We start from the raw sequence: 13,897 nt of genomic DNA, 5'->3' as shown, positions 1-13,897 counted from the left end.
TATTCCTTCTTGATCTATTCAGTACAGATCACTATTCAGCAGTCATCTCTTTATCATCACAGACAGGATCACGATGCAATGACAGGTAACACCTCTGTATAGAAAACACACAAACCACCAGTCAGTAGATGATGCCCACACTGCACAGGTCACAGACCATATCAAGAAAACTATCCATAGAGTCAATGAACATCTCTTGTCTATTGTGTCCATAGTCTATGTGGCTGCTGTAAAATTTCTAGATACTGTTAATAACCGCTCAGGCAATATGGCTACACCCATATTGAATCACAGAAAATAGAATGAGGAAAATTTACGACCAGACAATAAAAACAGATTAGAAAAAAAAATAGTCTCTATAAAGTTATAGGTGACATTTTTAAAGTGAATGTTTACCTTTGTACATCACGTTGTTTTCTTAGGTCCAACATTGTAGGCTAACCATTTTAATAGAGCTGTATAACCAGAGCTTCATTTTTCATACCGAATTCCATATCCTCTGAAAAGACCTCCAGTTAAAACACTATAAAATAATTAAAAAAGGAATACTGTACTGATCCCCGGCTGTTCCTGTGCTGATGCTTCCTGGGTCCCCTCTTTAGTTTCTGGTCTTTCTGGTCCAGTAATGGCTGTTTATATAACATATGACAACTGGCGCCAATCACTCGCCACATCAATGACCTCAGTGGTGTTGTAATGTTACCTCTACTGCCAGTGATTGGTTGCAGTGACCATGTCAGGCCTACACATTATTGATGGAATGGGATGAACCGAACCTGAATGGGGACCTGGGATCAGGAGTGGCGGGGAGAGTGTGAATTATTTTATTACTTTATAGCATTCTATAGTATTCCAGAACCGAGGCTCTGCAAAGTATGAATTTGGTACATTACTAAAATGATTAATGCTTTGTATTATGCTTTGTATGTATTTCCAAAAGCTGTCTATAGGTGGCACTGTTTAGTTATTATGCTCTGAGGGGGGAACTTTCTAATTAATATTGCATCAGCCACTTCTGTTTAGTTCTGCCTACTGTTCAGGGCAGAAGCTAGTTCGATTTGGGCTTTACTTATAAGATAAGTAGATGCCTATGCATCTGTGTGAAGCTGAAGGCAAGGAAAGAGACAATTTCTCCACAACAAACAGCATGCCTATGAAGGGGAGAATCCCTGAGGGAAGGAGGGACAGATAACCAAAGACTGTCTAGAATAACATAGTTATCAAGTTATTTGCTCATTATGGCTATAGACTTTGCTGCTTGTGGAAGGCTTAACAGTAAACAGTACCTTTCACACTCATATAATGGATTGGCTGATTGTTTGTAGGATTTATATCTTGCTGTGGGGGTATTTTTCAGAGTTTTGCCTGCCTTTGATCATCTATGGAAATCTTGCAAAGGGTTGAGAAGGAGCTCAAGGACTACTACTCCTATTATCATTATTGTTGCCGTTTGCCTATATACAGCTATTGGGAAGAGGCTGCACTGTGACTTGCCTTAGAACTGTGCCCTGCACCAAACTCACAACACCAAGGGCATCCCAACTACTACAGGCAGGAGCCCCAACATCAGGGTATTCCCTGATGGAAGAAAGGGTGTGCCCTCCTGTCATTACCCTGGCCCTAGGAAGCTAAGCTGTGAGAATTGCCACTGTGAAAGATTATTGCAGACAGAGCCACTACCACTACCATCCTCTGCTCCGCCCCTCTGGGCCTTGCAGCATAAGATTTTTACTTACTTTAGGTAGCAGGGTAACCACTTTAACTATAATGGGGACCTGCAAAGATCCGGCCACAACCTGGTCACTTCGACTTTTTTAGATGTGTGAGGGAAGTGATTACAAGTATTCTGTAATATACTTTGGCAGCTGATTTTATTCACTCTTATTAAAAAACTAGTTCTGAAGTTTTTCATTAGTAATGCTCTAAATGAGAGAATTATTAAAACTGCCCATATGCACAGTTAAAGGGGTTGTCCCATGAAAAATATTGTTCAGTTTTCAAACCAGCACCTGGATCTAAATACTTTTGTAATTGCAAGTAATTACAATTTTTGCATAGCTACTTAGTTATTCAATAAAATGTATCTATATAGCGCCACCTGCTGTTCCTTCTTTTTCTTATTTCTTTGTCCTACTCCTGAGTTGTGATAGGGAGAGCATGGACATGCCTCCTGAGCTGCAGCAGAAAAGACACTCCCCTTGAGCTGCCAGCTTGATATAAATCTAGCAGAGCAATGAATGGGGAGATCTCTGGATCCATGTGAGGTACAGGGCTGGTTCTAGCTTTGTTAGAAATAGATTGTTATGTACTATATGATGCTGGATTTTCCCTTTTTACATTAATCATGGGATAACCCCTTAAAATGCTTTCTCCCTGACTTTTACACTGTCATTGCTGATCCTTAAAATAGCTGCCTACTGTAGACATGGTAGGAAGATAAAGGAGAGCCAGAGACCAGTGCTGACAGTATAATCATCAGAGAGACAGGGAGAAAGAGTTTTCCATGACATATGGACAGTTGCATATATGTATCTAGGCAGCAGTAAGGAGCCTGGAGGCAGGCACAGGAACCTACCTCTGCAAGTAAGTGAACCATCTTCAACATGTACAATACACTCTGAATAAAGATTGTCCTTAAGGAAGCTCATTTAGAGTATTACTTAGGGATCACTTCAGAGCTAATTTGTTTAATAAATGTGAACAAAATCAGTTAATAAAGTACTGTATATTACAAAAATGTGTCTAATAGCTTCTTCCAAATAATGACAACTATATATTTAATGTATTTAATATATTATAAATTCTGACTATCTGCAGCCACCAATAGGGGGAGCTTAGGAGTCGACTACAAAGTTCAATGTAAAAACATTAAGCTCCCTCTAGTGGCGTCTGCAGACAGACAGAAGTTTTTCATTTACTGTAACTCTAGATGCAGGGGATTTGGAGCTCTGTATAAAAAAAACAGAGCTCAGACTGCCAGAAAGATCTATTGAAGAAATGTATCATCACCGAATGAAGGATCTAGTTAGAATAAAAAATACAATATGGTATGAACACGCTCTTGTGCTGCTGTGTGGAGGTTCAGCTTCAATAGATAACCTGGTTCATGATCAGAATCTGAATCTTCCATTACCGTTCTTTGCGACAAAGCAGTTTATTGTGTAAGGCATCAATATCTATAGTTTATTCAGCAGAATGCCCCACAATAGAACGCATTGATTTAGACCTAAGTGATATTTTAACGTATTATCACAAAATAATTCAATGCAATTTTTTTTCTCCCTATACAGTTCACATTTTCCAAGGTTAAACGCTAGCTAACCACTTAAACACACATCTCACATATGTAACTGCTATGGCATTTTGCCTTTTGACACATATACAGTCATTGCCCCCCCCCCTCCCCCTCGAAACAAAGTGACGCTCGAGTGGCAGCTGAAGTGTACATTACGGTAATGACACAATTTGATTCTGAAGAGCGTACAATCTAATTGTACCTATAGTATCTATGTTGTTGATTTCTGAAAGGCAAGTAAGATATTTCTATTGATGCAAAAAGAAAATGCATCCAATTTCTCCCACTTTTCACTTTGTCCTGAGAGAAAATAAAATCAATTCCCAGCTTATAAATGGCAATTTAGAAATATGTAATTCTGCGGTGAAATATGAAATGAAGAAAACTCATTCTATTTTTCTCCTTTTTTTATTTTTTGTTCGCTCCAATCAATCTTACTTTCCATCTATTTTTTTTTTCTGGTACTAAAATTAAGAATTGATGGTAGGCAGTAAGTGGATTTTTTTGGCCTCTCTTTCAGAATACTTGCTGGATTTTTCTGCTGCTCAGAAAAAGCTTTTGTGAAAAGCTTTCTTGCATTATCTCGTGAATTATAGATAGAGCAGAGCTGTTCTGATTTACATACATTCTCTATTTAAACATACACCATCAGAACAAAATTTGCACCCAAAGCAATTATTTTCTGAATAACAGGACAACTATCTATTAACCCGTTTCTTGCCGGAGCTGACTGCAAACAATAGTGTTCTCCAACAACAAATTTTAAGCATCTATTCCTTCCTGTAGGTGCAAAATAAAATGATTTACCATATCGCCACTGCAGAAGTAGATGAATTCAGAAAGGATCCGCCAGAGCTGCTTGGAGATAAAGTAAAGTAGGTGTTCGGTACATTTGGTATGCACGCCACGTGTTTAGAGGAGATTACAGACATAAAAGCATATACACACTACATGGACAAAAGTATAGAGACACTAGAATAGCTTTAGTACATAGAAAAATTCAGGATTTTGTAGAAGAGAGTTTCCAAATGTGTTTGTGCTCATAATAGACATAGCTAAATTCTCCTTTACACCCCCTCCACCGCTGCTTACACTTTCTCCTTTAATCATCCATTTTTGCATCGGAGGTTTGGATGTTAGTGATCATATTCCTGTAATATCCTTGGAGGTCTAGAATGGGTTAGTGGTTAATACATAGTATCTCTGGTGGTCTTGGGTGTTGAAGAGACTAACATTGATAACATTTATCCATAGTGCACTAGAATGGGTTTGACGTTAAATTAACATGTAATATTCCAGGCAGTCTAGAATGGTTTAGTGGTTAATACATAGTATCTCTGGTGGTCTAGGGTGTTGAAGAGACTAATATTGATAACCTTTATCCATAGTGCGCTAGAATGGGTTTAACGTTAAATTAACATGTAATATCCCTGGTAGTCTAAAATGGCTTAGGTTGGTTAATACATAATATCTCTGGTGGTCTATGGTGTTGAAGAGACTAACACATGGTTAGGTTTCTGCATGCAGTTTTGGAAGCCACAATCAGGAGTGGATCATAAACGGAAAGAAAGTATGAAGGACATATACGACTTCTCTTCTTTTTTACATCCAGAAGTGGATGTTTTGGCTTCCATAACTGCATGCAGAAATCTGACCTTGTGGCTATACCCTAATATTGATAACCATTATCCATAGTGCACTAAGGTGGGTTAAAATTAACATGTAATATTCCTGGTGGTCCAGAATGGCTTAGTGGTTAATACATAGTATCTCTGGTGGTCTAGGGCGTTGAAGAAACTAATATTGATAACCTTTATCTATAGTGCTCTAGAATGAGTTTAACGTTAAAGGGTTTCTGTCATCAGAAAAATCGTTATGTAGCTGGCTGACATTGGCGATGTGCTAATGTCAGCAGAACATAACTGTATGACTTATATCTCCCTGCCTGCTGCCATTTGCGCTAAATAATGACTTTTATAATATGCAAATGAGCCTCTAGGTGCTAGTGGGGCATTGCTGCAGCACCTAGAGGCTCCGTCCTCTCACCGTTTGGCACACCCTTCTAAAGGTGATTGACATCCTCGGTCTCCTCCGTGCCCCGCAAATCCCGCGCCTGCGCCGTCCATTTTAGTATTAGGCGCCGTGAGTGAAGGACGGCAGCAGACGAGCGTCCTTTACTCACTGCACCTAATACTAAAATGGACGGCGCAGGCGCGAGATTAGCAGAGGAGACCGAGGATGTCAATCACCTTTACAAGGGTGTGCCAAACGGTGAGAGGACGGAGCCTCTAGGTGCTGCAGCAACGCCCCACTAGCACCTAGAGGTTTATTTGCATATTATAAAACTCACTATTTAGCGCGAATGACGGCAGGCAGGGAGATATAAGTCATACGGTTATGTTCTGCTGACATTAGCACATCGCTACATAACGATTTTTCTGATAACAGAAACCCTTTAAATTAACATGTAATATTCCTGGTAGTCTAGAATGGTTTATTGGTTAATTCATAGTATCTCTGGTGGTCTAGGGTGTTGAAGAGACTAACTCATGGTTAGGTTTCTGCATGCAGTTTTGGAAGCCAAAATCAGGAATGGATCATAAACCATTCCTGGTTTTGATTTCCATAACTGCATGCAGAAATCTGACTTTGTGGCCGTACCCTAATATTGATCCATAGTGCACTAGGGTGGGTTAAAATTAGCATGTACTATCCCTGGTGGTCCACAATGGCTTAGTGGTTAATACATAGTATATCCTCTGGAGGTCTAGGGTGTTGAAGAGTCTAATATTGATAGCCATTATCCATAGTCCTCTAAGATGGGTTTAAATTACCATGTAATATCCATATCCCTGGTGGTCTGGCGTAGTTTCATTGTTAGCACAATTTTATAATAAATAATAAAATTATGTAGTTTAATGACATGCGATGGTCATGAGCAGGAAATTATACTTTGTAATGTAATGTTATTTAAAGGGAACCTGTCACCGGGATTTTGGGTATAGAGCTGAGGACATGGGTTGCTAGATGGCCGCTAGCACATCCACAATACCCAGTCCCCACAGCTCTGTGTGCTTTTATTGTGTAAAAAAACCGAGCGGCCATCTAGCAACCCATGTCCTCAGCTCTATACACAAAATCCTGGTAACAACATAAATACGAAAATTGGAGAATATTGAAACTGCATTTTTCTAATACAGAACTTCAAATCTGTTGCTTTCCTTCACAAAGTAGCCATGTAAAATGATAAAATTCAGTCTGCACTTCAGTTGCCACTACAGGTTGATTGAACGGAGTAATGACCCAGCATTTAATGTGATACCTCTAGTGGCAATAGAAACTTTTTTTTGTTTTTTCATCTAGCTCCATGTTTTATCCTAAACTGACGACAGGGGATCTTGTATATTGACACAACCCTCTTAACAAGTTTGCACAATTCATATTATGTTACTAAGGATTCAGGGGCATAGCTAAAGGCTCATGGCCCCTAGTGCAAGAGTTCAGCTTTGGCCCCCGTTCCCTCAGTTCTTTGTGGCCAGGGGAAGGGAAGACAGAACTTTGTTTTCCGTCCAGCATAACGGAAACCAGACAGCTACTTCTATTATGACGGATCAAAATGGAATGCCTCTAAAGGTTTCCGTTTTGATTTCCGTCTTATGGATTCCGTTATTTTCAGTTATAACGGAAAGCCATAACGGAATACATAACGGTGATGTGAAGAAGCCCTTAGTGATATATGAGCTTTATTTAAAAAAATAATAATAGAAAGAATATGATGTATTTGTCCCATTTATTACACTACCTGCCTATGCCTTTGAACAGCTACAGCAAGCACAATGCTTTCAATACAAATAGGTTTATCATATTGTGTTCAGCTCCTGCGTGATCAAGGCACCGAGCTCCATCTAGTGAAAAAAATAACTTTTCATTGGGCAAAGACATTGTTGTATATTATAAACTGATGGTAGTCTATACTAATTTTGCATGGCATATGTAGCATAGGTAAGTGTACATTTGTGACTTATGAGCTCAAAATTTCAAGGATCATTACCCTAATATTGGATCTAATATTGTAAAATTGTTAATATTTTTTGAGGTATCAAGACTCTTTATTGTATTATTTTTATTCATATTATTACACAATATTTACTAAGAACCCTGGGTGAATACATATCTTTACTTTTAACTCGTTACCATCTGATCGTGCTGCAAGTTGAACTATGTTGAACTGCTATGTGACTATAGCATGAAGAATACTGTCAGTGATGTACATGTTATGTTAATTCCACGCTATTATATCTGCTAAAATCAAAACGTTTGGTGCCATGTTAAATCAAAAGAAAATTGTTCTAGGACTCTTGCAGGTATAATAGTTTTAATGGCTAACAAAATTAATAGAAATGATGTTCAACGGCAGGATTTCTGGACACCTTTGGTCTCTTCATCACACATATGGCAGGAACGATATAATAATATATACTGTCAATGCATCGTGGCATCACTTAGAGATTGTATGATAGCCATATTCAGTCATTGTATGTCACTTGCACGCTGGTGTTATGAAATCATTACTGCAGTTTCATTCAATCATTGCATGTCAGTATTATTTGTTTGCTGTATACTATACAATTAAAGTGTAACTGTCATTTATTTTTATTTTTAATATAGTGTAGGGACAGGGATGTTAAACATTTTTGTAATATCGTTTATTAGGCAAAGATGTTTCTTTTTACTAGAAAACAGGGTGTAAAGAGTCTTTTTAGCAAAGTTCTAACAGCATTGCTAGGGAGAATCTGTCTTCAGTTCTGCTGAGCGTTAAAGACGTCTATGTGTAACGTAGAGACTTCCAGCCACCTCTCGTCACTACTTCAGTCTCTGATTATGTACATGTGCCCTATCACTGCCCATTACCCTGCGTATCTGACTTGTTACAAACAGCCTTATTCAGCAATCAGAAGTGATAACTGAAGACAGATTCTCCTTAGCAACGTGTACATTCCACAAAAAATGTCGATCAGACACGGATGGAAAACACGGTCGTGCGCATGAGGCCTTGTTGGAATCTTACTTGTTATTCGAGCAAACTTTGCCATTCTTCCTCTAATATAGCCTGCTCATTCAGCTATCTAGACAGGGATTCCCATTGAAAGAATGGATGAATTGGATGAAATTGATGATTCAAAAGGCAAGGTGTTACATACTGGAAAGAGAAGAGAAGTGGATGTGATGAGAACACATGCTACAACTGTCTGAATTGGTTTTAGAATCATTGCCTTCCTGCAGGTGCCCAGGAGAAGGAATGAAGTCTTCTGTTCCCAATGCCTGTCTTTGTGTAGTAGAGTGCTGCACAACTTAGAACCCACTCAGAGTAACTGGTCATTCGCACACTGGCTCTTACTCTATATGCTCAATAGACAGATAGAGAGGTTTTGGGGAAGAAGAGGTAGTTTACTTTACTCCACTATTCCTTTTCTACCATTTTTCTTCTGCCTTTCTCTGCATTAACCATTCAGTTTAGTTGGAGACATTCCAGTTCACAGAATCCATACAATCACAGGCAAGAGATACCAGCTGCAAGTTGAAGAGCACAGGGAAAACACGGTTTGAAGTCTTTTGGGGAATATAAAATCAGTTATGAGAGTCTGCTAACTGTGCATGATGGTGATTCTAACGCCCTGATTCCCCATACTAGCATACATGCAGTAACCATGCAAAAACAGAAATGGATGGAGTATTAGTGTATAGATTTATCCAAAATCTGGGTATAACACTTCCTGAGATGGGATTCCAAACCCCAAATTGTAGACACCAAATTCCAGAGACAAAGCAGTAATCCAGTTAAATATTGCATTGTTTTCCCAATGTTAAGGGCAATGATTCAGCTGACCCTTGGAGTCATTTTCAAGCTTTACTTGCAGTAACCAATGTTAGAGTCAAATATCTAAACATGGACTCTAAAAGTTACAATGATCATTGGCTAGACTGAGGTGCAGAGTCTAAGAAATCCGGTAGTCTACTCTTCAAGTCGTGGTCCTTAGAATGATGTGGCAACAGAGCGATGGTCAGGACATCAAGGGCTGTCACTAAAAAAATCAAACAGAATGTACTTGTCACAAAGAGGGGAAAGGGATGGTGCACCACTGACTCCACCCATACCCCAGTCCCTGCCTACTTGCACTATCCGTCCTAGGTAACAGAGCACAACTGGGCGGCGTTCCCTAGCCTAGGTAAGTGCGGAGGGACAAACAAGACAAACAAACAAAGAATGGTCAACAAGCCAAGTCAGAACTAGGAGGTAACTACAGTAAAAGAGGATAAGCAAAGACGGGTCAAAAACAAGCCAAAGTCAAACCAGGAGAAGCGAAGCAGACACAAGGAGCAAGCAAGGACGGAGACGATCAACGAGTCGGGAGTCAAAAGCCACAGAATCACACAAAGGAACACTGGATATGACCTTATTCACAGGCAACCTGTGGCCAGCAGGTTGCCTGTATATATAGTGGGGAAGAGGAGTCATATGACGTGGCCAGCGCCACATGACTTATTCCCCCGCAACCAGCCGAGTGCACAGCTCGGCGCTCGGATGCCTTACAGTTGTCATGGGAGTGGAGAACGCCGACCGCGCTAAGGAGGTGAGTGCGGTCGGATCCTCCCTGCCCCCCGTTGCTGTGGAGACGGGGACGCAGTGCACGTCCTCGCTCTGTACTAGCCGCAAGGTGCCGGCACCACTGAGGAGGGGGAACGTGAAGATTGCGCCTCGTGACAGTACCCCTTCTTTTATGAGGGGCCACCAGACCCAAAGTCACCGGAGATGGTTTGTCAGGATGATCATGATGAAACTTATTTATCAACCTAGTCGCATGAATCCGATTGACTGGTACCTGGGACCTTTCCAATGAACCAGGTATTGAAATAAGTTTTGAACGTCAATGATTTTATAAATGACAAATTTTGGTCATTCACCTGTACCGGGGGAGGAACTGCCTGCGATGGAATTTGGGTGAAACGTATTTCTTAAGCAATGATTTGTGACATCTAATTTTTGGTGGACAGCCAAACCTTTTCTCCGACCTGAAAGTCCACCCCTCTGGTACGCTTCCTATTAGCCTTAATTCTCTGATCCTTCTGAGCTTTTTCCAGGTTTTGTTGAACCCGAGCCCAGACTGTGCACAGTTCTGACGTTACCCTATCAGCTTCAGCATTAGGTGAAGGAACAGATGAACTAGAAATAAATCGAGGGTGGAAACCAAAATTGCTGAAAAACAGAGACACCCCAGTGGAAGAGTTCACATGGTTATTAATGGCAAACTCCACCAAAGGGAGGTATTTTACCCATAACTGCTGGTTATCAGAGATGTAAGATCTTAGAAATCGTTCAACAGCCTGATTAAGCCGTTCGTTTTGTTCATTGGTTTCGGGATGAAAAGGACAAAGATATCTCACATCTCTGACAAAAAGCTCTCCAAAATTTGTAGACAAACTGGACACCCCTGTCAGAACAATGTTTTCAGGAACTCTGCGCAATCGTACCACATGTTCCATAAACACAGAAGCCAGAGTCTTGGCATTCAGGAGCTTGGCTAGAGGAATCTATCTGCACTAGATTCTATCTGAATCTATCGACCACTACCCAAACCACTGACTTACCCTCGGAGGGTGGCAAGTCAGTAATGAAATTCATAGAAATGTGTGACCAGGGTTTACCAGGAAAGGGTAGTGGTCATAACTCACCAGCAGGACGCGTTCTTGGAGTCTTGGATTTGGCACATATCTCGCAAGCAGAGACATAAGACCTGACATCCCTAGATAATATCTCGCAAGCAGAGACATAAGACCTGACATCCACCAATAAGACCTGGACACAAGTTCTCTGGTGCCCTCTATACCGGGATGCCCACAAAAAACATGACACTCAACAAAGTAGCTGAAGACGGAAATGCCCAGGAACAAAAAACGTATCTGTAGGTGTCTGTGCCGGAGCTAGATGTTGCTCTGCCTCAATATGAGACGCAAGATCCGCGGATAAGGCCTCATGCACACGGCCTCATGCACACGGCCGTGCCATTTTTTGTGGTCCACAAACCGCGGATCCACAAAAAACGGTAGCCGTCTGTGTTGCCTTCCGCAATTTGCGGAATGGAACGGGCGCCGGCAATATAAATGCCTATTCTTGTCCGCAAAGCGCGGACAAGAATAGGACATGTTATATTTTTTTAACGGGGCCGCGGAACGGAGCCACGGATGCGGACAGCACATGGAGTGCTGTCCGCATCTTGTGCGGCCCTATTGAAGTGAATGGGTCCGCATCCGAGCCGCCAAAACAGCGGCTCGGATGCGGACCCAAACAACAGTCGTGTGCTGCCACAATAATGCTAGCTGGTAAGATGGGTTCAGGAGCGATGTCAGGTGGTTGAAATGCCCAAAAGCTTCGAGAAAAGGCATCAGCCTTCACATTCTTACTTCCTGGCCTAAAAGTAATAGAGAGGTTAAAACGCGTGAAGAATAATGCCCATCTAGCTTGACGAGGATTTAGCCTTTTCGCAGACTCAAGAAACAACAAATTTTTATGGTCAGTGGCAACCGTGATACAATGTTTGGCCCCCTCTAAAAAATGTCTCCACTCCTCAAAAGCCCATTTGATGGCTAACAATTCCCGATTAGCAATATCATAGTTCCTCTCAGTGGGAGAGAATTTCCGCGAGAAAAACGCTATAATTAAATTAGTGAGATTAGAGGGTCCCTGGGAAAGAACAGCCCCCACCCCATCCTCAGAAGCATCCACCTCCACTATGAAAGGTTTCTCTTGATCTGGCTGAATCAGGACTGGAGCGTTCCTAAAAGATCTTTTAAGGGTTTTGAAGGCTTCAATGGCGTCTAAAGGCCAGTTAACAAGGTTGGTCAAGGGTTTAGCAATTACAGATTTCTTTTTTATTAAACTTACGGTAATAATTGGAGAACCTTAAAAAGTGCTATAAGGCTTTTAGGGATGATTGTCTCACCCAGTCTAAAATAGCTTGTACCTTACCAGGATCCATTTTAAACGCATGTGGAGTGACGACATAGTCAAGATACAAAATTTCTTTTACCCTAAAAATGCATTTTTCTAATTTAGCAGATAGTTGATTTTTTCTTAGAATATCAAGTACTTGTCTTATATGCATAACATGAGAATCCCAACTCGAAGAAAAAATCTAAATATCATCAAGATACACAATCATAAATTTGCCAATAAATTCCCTGAAAATGTCATTTATGAAATTTTGAAAAACTGCAGGAGCATTACTAAGCCCAAAAGGCATGACCAAATATTCAAAATGTCCTTCCGGAGTGTTAAAAGCAGTTTTCCATTCGTCCCCTTCTTTAATTCAAACTAAATTGTATGCTCCTCTCAAATCAAGTTTGGAAAACCATGAAGCCCTTAGAACCTGATTGAACAGATCGGGAATTAAAGGAAAAGAATATTGATTCTTAATGGTGATCTTGTTCAATTCCCGATAGTCAATACAGGGTCTAAGGCATCTGTCCTTTTTTTTTACAAAAAAGAACCCTGCCCCATAGGAGACACAGAGGGTCGAATGTGTCCTTTAACCACTTCCCATCTGGGCCATTTGCCCCCTTCCTGACCAGGCCGAATTTTGCAAAACTGACATATCTCACTTTATGTGGTAATAACTTTGGAACGCCTTTACTTATCCAAGTCATTCAGAGATTGTTTTCTCGTGACACATTGTACTTCATGATAGTCATAAATTTGAGTCAATATATTTCACCTTTATTTATGAAAAAATCCGAAAGTTACCAAAAAAATTTAAAAATGCGCAATTTTCTAAATTTACATTTCCCTGCTTTTAAAACAGAAAGTGATACCTCATAAAATATTTATTTCTTAACATTCCCCATATGTCTACTTTATTATGGCATCATTTTGGAAATGAAAAAAAGTTATATAAGAGGGGCACACCTACATAAAAAACAACTTATGGAGAAACAAAATATATGGCTATAGGAATTTATTGCTTATTAAAACTATATAGTAATACTATTAAAAACAGTTAAAATATAAAAACATAAATAACCAGTGATAACATGTATGTCAAATGTGCAAATAAATATATAAATATTACAAAATATTTGAGCAGCTTGAAAGATATAATTAAATTTGCATTATAGTCCTCTTATTCGATCTGAAAGAGAGCACGAAATAATGGATGCAAAACAAATCTTGCGATATTAAGAAATCGCACACAGAAAAGGATAGCCTCCGTTCGTACTGTCTATATAGTCGTAATTGTACTCACTATTTTGTAGGAGTTCGCCTGCTTCTTTGCATACACTGTGGCGTCCCACGTGTTGCGAAATTTGAGACTTTTTTCGTACTTTCCTGGCTCTTTGCTGGCTCTCCCTATGAGTGAGTTCTGCTTGGGATCTTCGGTGAGTTAAAGATCAGTGGTATGTAGATTTTTCAAACAGCAGCCGAGGGTTGCGGTTGTTTTAATCGAAAATATGCCGATTTTCAAACCAGCGGCTGAGAGTTGCGATTGTTTCAATCGAAGGATTTATCAGGTCTGACTGACTTACTTAGGTTTGTGTTGCTCAGATTCG

Source organism: Bufo bufo, chromosome 6 (assembly GCF_905171765.1).
Source record: "Bufo bufo chromosome 6, aBufBuf1.1, whole genome shotgun sequence".
Lineage (NCBI taxonomy): Eukaryota > Metazoa > Chordata > Amphibia > Anura > Bufonidae > Bufo > Bufo bufo.
The sequence above is the reverse complement of the archived record's forward strand: the minus strand, read 5'-3'. Positions refer to the sequence as shown.